General features: G+C 34.3%; 1 long non-coding RNA gene across 1 annotated transcript; it reads left to right on the forward strand.

The window, feature by feature from the left end:
• The first annotated feature begins 6,406 nt into the window (after positions 1–6,406).
• On the forward strand, positions 6,407–7,912 carry LOC126976857 (uncharacterized). The gene is made up of 3 exons (XR_007731994.1): positions 6,407–6,556; positions 7,274–7,484; positions 7,655–7,912. It is a non-coding gene; the product is annotated as an uncharacterized LOC126976857 (long non-coding RNA).
• Positions 7,913–9,759: the final 1,847 nt, after the last annotated feature.

Raw genomic sequence — 9,759 nt, forward strand, 5'->3', positions numbered from 1 at the left:
GGTATGCTCTACTCTCGTCTAAAAATCAAGATCCCGTTTTTCGTCACAATAATTTGTATCTGACAGACATAATATGCATATTAATGCTACAAAAAGAACACTGTCAATAAAAAATAAATAAATAATTATTTTTACACAATTCATAAAAAAAGTGATTTTTAAGCGTTCGTAGGGTAACTTTTTTGCAAATTACTGTCGGGGTTAACACTATCTGGGTTATTACAAAAAAGTAAACACGTGTTGAACACTTGTTTTGAATAAGTTCTATTACAAATCTTAGTCTTTCTGTTATTTAGCTTTAAACAGTTTTTAAACATTGCTTGTATTGAAACACGAGTCGTAGCTCATCTAAGATGTGTCTATCGGATTGATTATATTCAATGAAGATTTATATTACAATATGATGACAGATAGATGACAGCTGACAAAAATTGCATTCTGTTCCTTTTGTTTCTGAACACTTCAATGTATGTTGTGGGTAACGACGATTCAGTTTAACACAAGCTAAGCGCTGTTTTGTAAAAGAATATGATACACTCCATTTTAGAAGTCGATATTGTTAGGTCACTGACGTTGTTATAGTTAAGTCACTGTATAACAAAACACGTGTTTCAGCTATGTTTAATTTTATTTTTGTAATAACACAGTTGATATATTTTTTTCAAATTAAAACACAATCAAGTTCACTAATAAAATTTATTAAACCTGCAGCTGTTATTGGAGGTGACTCGATCCAATAACATTTTAACGTCAATTACCCGTCCGCTGGTTTCAAAGAACTTTCATTGCGCATCTTAATCAAAACAAGCTTCCAAAATATTAGCGTCAGGATATTTGATTTACAGTTTTTGCTTAGAAACTATATTCTACGTTAATTTTAATCAAATTATTAAAACTTTCGTGAGACATTATTAACTTTATATATTTAAATCGGCTTACTCATGATTCAATGGTGTTGGTACCGACTAGTAAAAATAGGTTAACTAGGTAATAAATTGCCTGATGAATTGAAAGATTTACTGATGATTTTAAAAGTAGACTGCATCAGTGGTTAATAAATAAGTGCTTGTATAGTTTAAATGAATTTTTCAATACAAAATGAATTATTATTATGAATTAGACTATTTGATAATAATATTATGTAAATTATATACTTTTGTGACATTAAATTTGTTGATATTATACATAAGTACTAAATAAATTATTAAATTATTTACATCTTATATAATAATATCTTTAAATTGTAATTTTATTAATATTAATGATAGAATTGTGAAATCCGACATGTTTCAGTATAACAGTATCGTGTTGGTACTTAAACAACTCTATAACATATTTTGCATGTCAATTGACTAAACATATTGGATTATTAATAATATTATTAACATCTGAACTACAATCTTTCTTGCGAATAAAATTTCATTTCATAGGGTGAGTATAGTTAGCTTGCTGTTACGCCCCGTCTCACACTACGGATGCGTGCGCGTCATCAACACCGACGTACCTCGCCCCCCCCCCCCCCTTTCACGCACTACGAGCGCAATTAATCAGTCTGAGCCGGGAAGTTTTTGTAACCATCACTACATGTTATAAAACAAAGTCGTCGTTTTTATTTTATTATGATATGGCATTAAAAAATACATACAACTTTAAATTTTCACCCGTCTACGATCAACACCTATTTTTGTATCACGATTTAATATTACTGTATTTCATTCATCCACAGATACGCAATAGTGTTGCAAGATGGCAGTCGAATATAATGATTATTGAAGTACGATAAATTTTATGTACGATATATTTGGTAGGTCAGAGAATCGGTCGTCATCTATTTTATGTACCCCAAAAATTTAAATTATTGAATTTTTTTTATTACTTTATATGGCAATACAACGTTTGCTGGGTCAGCCAGTTTCTGTATAAATTAACGATGTTTGTTGGAGGTGTCGGAAAAAATAAGCCGTCTGGGAGCTTTCAACGAAAAAACTGTCTAAGCCCTTTGAATTATAACAAAATAATATTTAGTGGATTGAAAAGCTATTTACACAAATACTGTATTAATCCTTATCATTTTTTATTACTCCTTATAATAAAATTATTCACAAAAACTTTTTATTTGTTTCATTTTTACCTCTATAACTTTGATTACACATTCTCGATGGTTTTTTTTTCTGTTGACAAAATAGCTATTTAATATTATATAAAAATTTGCCTCCTAATGACAGTAATAAGTTGTATATTGTACCAAACTATTATTGAAAAAAAAATATTATCGTTGTCATTCGTAAAAGAAGATAAACATGTGTCTCGGTAAGGTCTTGGTTAAAAGATAAATCTTCATGGTCCCAAATGGTCTGACCATCGGGGGATCTTTTTCTGCAATTTCAGTATTTCCTGGCAATCAGTTTGAACAGAGCTTAACTTTTATATGATGAATTGGCAAATTTGCTTGTTTAATATTGGATACAAAGACATTGCTACTTTTAATGTATTGGTATTTTAACTCCTAACTTTATTTCTCTAACGGTGCAATGATAAATTATCTGTATGGTTACTATCATAATAAAATATAAACGATTTCAAAAATATTATAATAATATACTTTCATTTACCGATTGTGGTTTGTATCATGTTAAATGTAAGTGGTGAATTAATACTACTATGTAATAGATGACGATAATAAATTAATATAACATAATCTTGTCATCGAACGCCAAGGGATGTTCAACATAATCTAGTTCATCCAGATATTAATATTAATTCTCAATCTTTATTCCTTACGTTAATAAAACCTGCGTTATACGTGTGGCTGGTTTTAAAATTATCTACTCACAAGCTATTACAAATGTATTTTTACAATGCGCTTATACGGAACGATTACGTAACTTAGAAATAACATTTGAAATAAAACATCAACTTTTTAATTCTTCTTTGATAAATTACTTATGTGTATATATAAAGAATCTTTGAAAGCAAACTGTATTCTTGATAATGTTATGTATATACATAGGCGTGAATTTGATAGAAACTGTGATAAACATGATGTTAACACCAGGAACTGACATAAACTTATAATCCCGACTACTAGGCTAAGTCGAGTTAGTAAGTCTTCAGTGGGGATATATGCTTTTATAACAAGATTCCAGAAAATTTTCAAAAGAAATGTCTTACGAAATTCAAAAGTATTGTTAAAATATTGTTTGTGTGGTAAACGTTACTATAACATAAATGACTTTCTTAATGATACCACAGATTGGGAATTGAGCGACTATTAAATAATACGTTTTATTGTACGATATAATATCGGAACCATATTTTTATGAAAATAAGAAGCCCGCTGAGTTTCTTGCGCCCGTTCTTCTCAGGTCTGAAGCATACCTTTTCGAATGGATTTGTATTGGGTGAGTTTTTGACTTTCAATAAGTGATATAATCCTATTTTGAGTGAAAATATTTGAATATGAATTTCTGTCGTGTATTAGTACTTGCATAAACAAAAATGTGATAGATTACAAGAACATCTGTTACTACGTTTATATATCAACCATAATCGTTCAGTTAAGTCGCTACGGGCTGTGTTTTAATTAATATTTAATATCGCGTCCGTCACGGGATCAGTCAACAGCTTCTGTTCAATTCATCTGAGCACGAACCACTACGTGACAAGCTCTACAATACTCTGGAGATATGAGATTGATATTATTTGGTAAATGTACAAAAAAATGGTTCGTTCGTCAACTTGTAACAGTTTATTATTCTTATATTTCAAAAATACAAACACGCAACCCAAAACACAAGTTACATAATCTTATTAGCTGACCCGGCAATCGTTTGCCATATACATTATTTAGTTTTTTTTTATGAATATAAGGGACGAGATGAGCAGGACGATCAGCTGTTGGTAATTTATACGCCCTGCCAATTACAATGCAGTTCCGCTCAGGATTATGAAAAAAACCCATAAATTCTGAGCAGCACTACAACTGCGCTCGTCACCTTGAGACATAAGTTGTTAATTCTCATTTGCCCAGTAATTACACTAGCTATGGTGCCCTTCTGACCGTAACACAGCAATACTTACACATTACTGCTCCGAGGCAGAAATAGGCGCCGTTGTTGTACTTGGTACCCAATTATCTAGCTGGCATCCGGTGCAAAGGAGCCACTGGTAATAAGTGTAACAAGTACCAAAGCTATGCCTGAAAATTTATCGTACTAAAATTTTTAAACTCTATTTTGGATCTGTGGATGTAACATAATAATATAACAATCGCAATTAAAAAACGGGTTGATCGTAGAAGGGTGAAAATTTGAAGTTCAAAAATTCGGTCAAAAAAAAACTATTGAGGGATGGGGTCACCCTTATCATTTAGGGGTATGAAAAATCGATGTTGGCCGATTCTCAGACCTAACCGATATACACACAAATTTTCAAACAAATTGGTTTAGCCGTTTCGGAGGAGTTTGGTAACAAGCACCGGGACACGAGAATTTTGTATATAAGATGACAATACAATATATTGGACAAGATATTAAATGTGCAAGAATGGATTTAGTTTAAATATTATATCTATTGAAAAAACTTGATTAAATAAATCATTCTTGTATAGTGTATGTAGGTGTAGTTTGAAGAATCTCATTGTTGATCTTAACATAACAGGAAAGTAAATATTTTGGTGTTTGTAAGAGGCAAACACTTCGTTAGGGAGGATTTGCTTGAAGGATTTCCTGTAAAGACAATCTTCCCCTCGATTTACAGTTCACGTTGAAATTAATGAATGGAACAATAAGTAGCTACATAAATTATTATTCACGTGGTTATTGATTAGAGGTAAGTCTTCCCTTTAATAAATTTAATGAAAATAAGCAATGATGTTCTATATACATATAAGTACATATCAGTCGCAGTCTGATAGTGGAACGGGAAAAGTGTGCTTAAAAAAATGTAAGCACACTTCTCTCCTAAGTATATCTGGTCTGGCGTACCCCAGTATCAGCTCGATCTATTTGACCGCCTGCAACACAGAGCAGCTCGAATTGTCGGGGACCCGGTGCTCTGTGAACGGCTGGATCATTTGGCGTTGCGTAGAGACGTCGTTTCATTGTGTGTCTTTTACCGCATTTATCACGGGGAGTGTTCCGAAGAGCTATTTCACCTGATTCCTGACGCAGAATTCCACCTTCGCACGACACGCCACTAGTTAGTTAATTGCACCCTGTCTCCTTGAGACATAAGATGTTAAGTCTCGACGTTTGCCCAGTAATTTCACTAGCTACGGCGCCCTTTAGACCGAAACACAATTCAAATTCAAATTCAAATATTTTTATTCAAAATAGGATGTGAAATCACTTATTGAAAGTCAAAAAATCTACCACCCATTCCAAAATGAATGCCTCAGGCCTGAGAAGAATGATCGCAACAAACTCAGCGGGCTTTTTTTTCCATCAAAAATATGTTGTACAATTAAAGTAACATTTACAAAGTAACATTGTGCAATTAAACTTATTATTTAATAGCCTGAGGGCAGTCGCTCCATTCCCAATCTGTGGTAGCATTAAGAAAGTCATTTATGTTATAGTAACCTTCACCACACAAACGTTTTTAACAATTCTTTTGAATAACGTAATACTTTTGTTTTGAACATTTTCTGGGATCTTGTTGTAAAAGCATATACCTACATCGCCCCACAAAAGACTTACTAACTCGACTTAGCCGAGTAGTAGGCATCATCAGTTTATGTCTGTTCCTGGTGTTAACATTATGGTTATGACAGTTTCTGGCAAATTCACTTATGTGCCTATGAACATACATTACATTATCAAGAATATATTGAGAAGCAACAGTCAAGATGTTAATTTCTTTGAATTTTGCTCTCAATGATTCTCTAGGACCTAGGTTATAAATAGTGCGAATAGCCCTCTTCTGCAGCACAAATATTGTACTAATATCGGCAGCGTTGCCCCATAGCAATATACCATAGGATATAATACTATGGAAATAACTAAAGTATACTAGTCGCGCCGTATCTATGTCAGTTAATTGTCTAATCTTTTTAACCGCGTATGCTGCAGAACTAAGTCTGTTCGCCAATCCTTCAATAATAATGCTTACACATTACTGCTGCACGGCATGAATAGGCGCCGTTGTGGTCCCCATAATCTAGCCGGCATCCTGTGCAAAGGAGCCTTCCACTGGGAATGTGTACCTTTATAAAAGCTTGTACACCTTAAGGGCCCGCAACACTCATGTAGTTCCTCTGATGTTGCAGGAGCTTGTAAGCGGCGGTGATCACTTAACATCAGGTGACCCGTAGGCTTTTGACACTTGAGAAGGGGACATACTTGTCCCCTTCTCTGTAAAAAAAGTGCGGAAGTGATCGAGCCGACGCCGTGACGTGTACGACCTTAATCATATAATCCTTGAGTTAGTTGACTCTTTCGGAAGCAAATATGAATGAGTAACATTAGAGTCTATACACACAGAAACTTCTTACATTCCCCGTCACTTTTTGTCTCTCTTGTGTTGATCAAGAATTTCTACATTATTGTCATCTAAGGTAATTCAAATCACAATTTAATGTTAGATATATTTATGTGTTAGTTAGAGCCATAGTATAAATACCAATATTCTCTCAGTTAAGTAATTTGAACCATCGCATTATGCACCATGCCATATCTTTGTTATGGACAACCACATGAAGACAAACTAAAATAATTAATACAAAGTTCAATGAATCATACTCCATTTAAAATAAATGTTACAAATCACTTTTAAACCTCGATGTCAAATAAAAAGTAATATACATTAGGTACTATTTTCTGCCACCAATAACCAGTTCCTATAATATACTAGCACATCCATCAAATTGAAATAATCTCATCGTATTAACAAAGTTATCTGAATATTTTAAAGTTGTTGGCAGACACTCCTAAAAGTTGCAGAGTTTAGTTCATATTATTAGGTCAATTTTTAAATTAAAATATTGAACGATTTATTCTGACCTGCAAATTGGAAAAGTTGGTCGTTTAAATAAGTTTTGTTACCTGATACGAATACTGAGAACTGTTTATCATTTTAAGATTTTCTTACTTGAACTGTCCATCCGACCATCTATTTGGCAGAGGATAAGAAGAATAGTTATACGTGAAAGAAGATTCCTTGAAAATCTAACTGTGGAGAATCAACACGCATCCACATGGTGGGGATGTGATTTCAGATTTTGACGTGAGCAGCAAAACTTTGGAATGTGTAGTCTTTATGTTTTTTTTTACAGAGACCAGCTCTAAGCTTAAGGCGGCTACCTTTGGGACTTCTGTACAACCAGACCAACATACATGTATAAGGTTAAAAGGTACTCAAGCGTCTATGTTGGAGTTGTTCTTATACATCCAGGAGCTAATTGCACATCATATAACAGAACCGTATATTTTCCACAAATACATATGAATGTCTAAAAGCTTCGAAGATTTTTTATAGTAAAACAGGTTGGTTTTACTTATGTCATATTAACCTGAAACCAATATATTTTGTATAGAAATTACATGAATGAGTTACAAATTGTTTGAAACTAAAAATCTATATACCTTCTGGCAGCTAAAGCTGAAATATTGATAAGGTTAACAAAAAATATATAATTTAACTCTTTTGTGTTCAGATTGCTGGAGCATGTTATCGAAGATGGATTAAATATAATTCACGTGGTTACTAAATAACTGTGATTACAAATTATAAATTTGGGACAAGTTAATCAAGAATTACATTTTATACTTTTAAATTCAAATTCAAATATTTTTATTAATAATTGAATGCAGTTGAAATGCAAAACTACAACTCATTCGAAAAAGTATGCCTCAGACCTAAGAAGAACGGATGGAAGAAACTCAGTGGGTTCTTTTTTACATAAAAAAACATTAAAATGTTATATCAAAATTCAATAACATTTATTTTTTCATAGCCTGAGGGCGGTCGCTTCTTTCCCAGTCTGGGTTATTAAGAAAGTCATTTATGTTATAAAAACCTTTACCGCACAAACGTTTCTTAACAATTCTTTTGAAATACGAAATACATTTTTTTAACATTTTCTGAGATCTTGTTGTATATGCACATCCATCGCCCCACAAAATATTTAGTAACCCGACTTATCCAAGTAGTAGGCATAATAAGTTTATGTCTGTTCCTGGTGTTACATAATGTACAAATGCCCCGCCGTATGCTTCAGTTGCACGTCGGTGTGCCGAATTTAAACGTGGAAACATCCACCAAAAATGACCCTTACTTGGATCACCCAACAAATGTGGTGACCCAGAAAATGATTAAAACAATTTCACACACCTGTATTATAAATCACATCATCAGCCGGAAGACGTCCACTGCTGGACAAAGGCCTCCCCCAAAGATTTCCACAACGATCGGTTCTGTGCTGCCCTCATCAAACGTATTCCGGCCATCTTGACCAGATCGTCGGTCCATATTGTGGGGGGCCTACCAACTCTGCGTCTTTCGGTACGTGGTCGCCATTCGAGGACTTTTACGGCCCCAACGGCTATCTGTCCGTCGAACTTTGTGCCCTGCCCACTGCTACTTCAGTTTCACAATCATTTGGGCTATGTCAGTGACTTTGGTTCGGTTCCTACGGATCTCCTCATTTCTGATTCGATCTCGCGGGGAAACTCCAGCCCTCTTCATTGATATCTGAGCGACCATGAGCTTTCTCATAAGCCCCATAGTTAGCCACCATGTCTGCGTATTGTAAGTCATCACTGGCAACACACACTGGTTGAAAACTTTCGCCTTCAGATACTGTATTTTAAATACATATAGCTAATATAGGCACGACACTGCCGCTGTACTTAATCCCATCCGTATCAAAGATAGTGCACGATAGCAGTACGTGTATTTTACATCTATTGAATAATTAATATGAATTTTAAGAGAACGACGAACGTTTATGAATATTACATGTTATTATGTATACCAAAAACATGGCTAATGTGCCTGTGTGATACTGTCGGGATTACAAAGGTTTACTGTATGTCTTCGATTGAGCAAAGATAGGGAAATATAGAAGGATTTTTTTTATGAAAATAAGGGACGAGATGAGCAGGACGTTCAGCTGATGGCAATTGATACGCCCTGCCCATTACAATGCAGTGTCGCTCAGGGTTCTTGAAGATCCCAAAAATTCTGAGCGGCACTACAATGGCTCTCGTCACCTTTAGACATAAGGTGTTAAGTCTCATTTGCCCAGTAATTTCACTTGTTACGGCGCCCTTCAGACCGAAACACAATAATGCTTACACATTACTGCTTCACGGCAGACAAAGGCGCCAATGTGGTACCCATTATCTAGCCGGCATCCTGTGCAAAGAAGCCTCCTACTAGTATATGTACTAAGTGTCCTCTTTCGATACCCTTGGGCCTGGGACTTCCCTATTCTTTTTATGCCCCGGGAAGCACACTATAAACACAATTAAAAACCCCGAAGTACCTCGTCCATCAATCCTTTTAGGCTAGCGTCAAATAAATTAAATTGAAAAGATAGCTAATTATTGTAGAAACCTCTTAACATGCTAATGATGAAATATTAAATACAAATTGTCGGTATATATTGACATTTGTTTTGATGATACAGATTCAGATATCAAAATGTGTATAATACGAAAGTAAGGTTGAGCTATTTTCCTCTCCACATACAAAGAGCTTCAAAGGAATCTACTCGGATTCACAGCCTAAGTTATTGAGTATAAGCAGATTTATTGA

This window comes from Leptidea sinapis, chromosome 42 (assembly GCF_905404315.1).
Source record: "Leptidea sinapis chromosome 42, ilLepSina1.1, whole genome shotgun sequence".
Lineage (NCBI taxonomy): Eukaryota > Metazoa > Arthropoda > Insecta > Lepidoptera > Pieridae > Leptidea > Leptidea sinapis.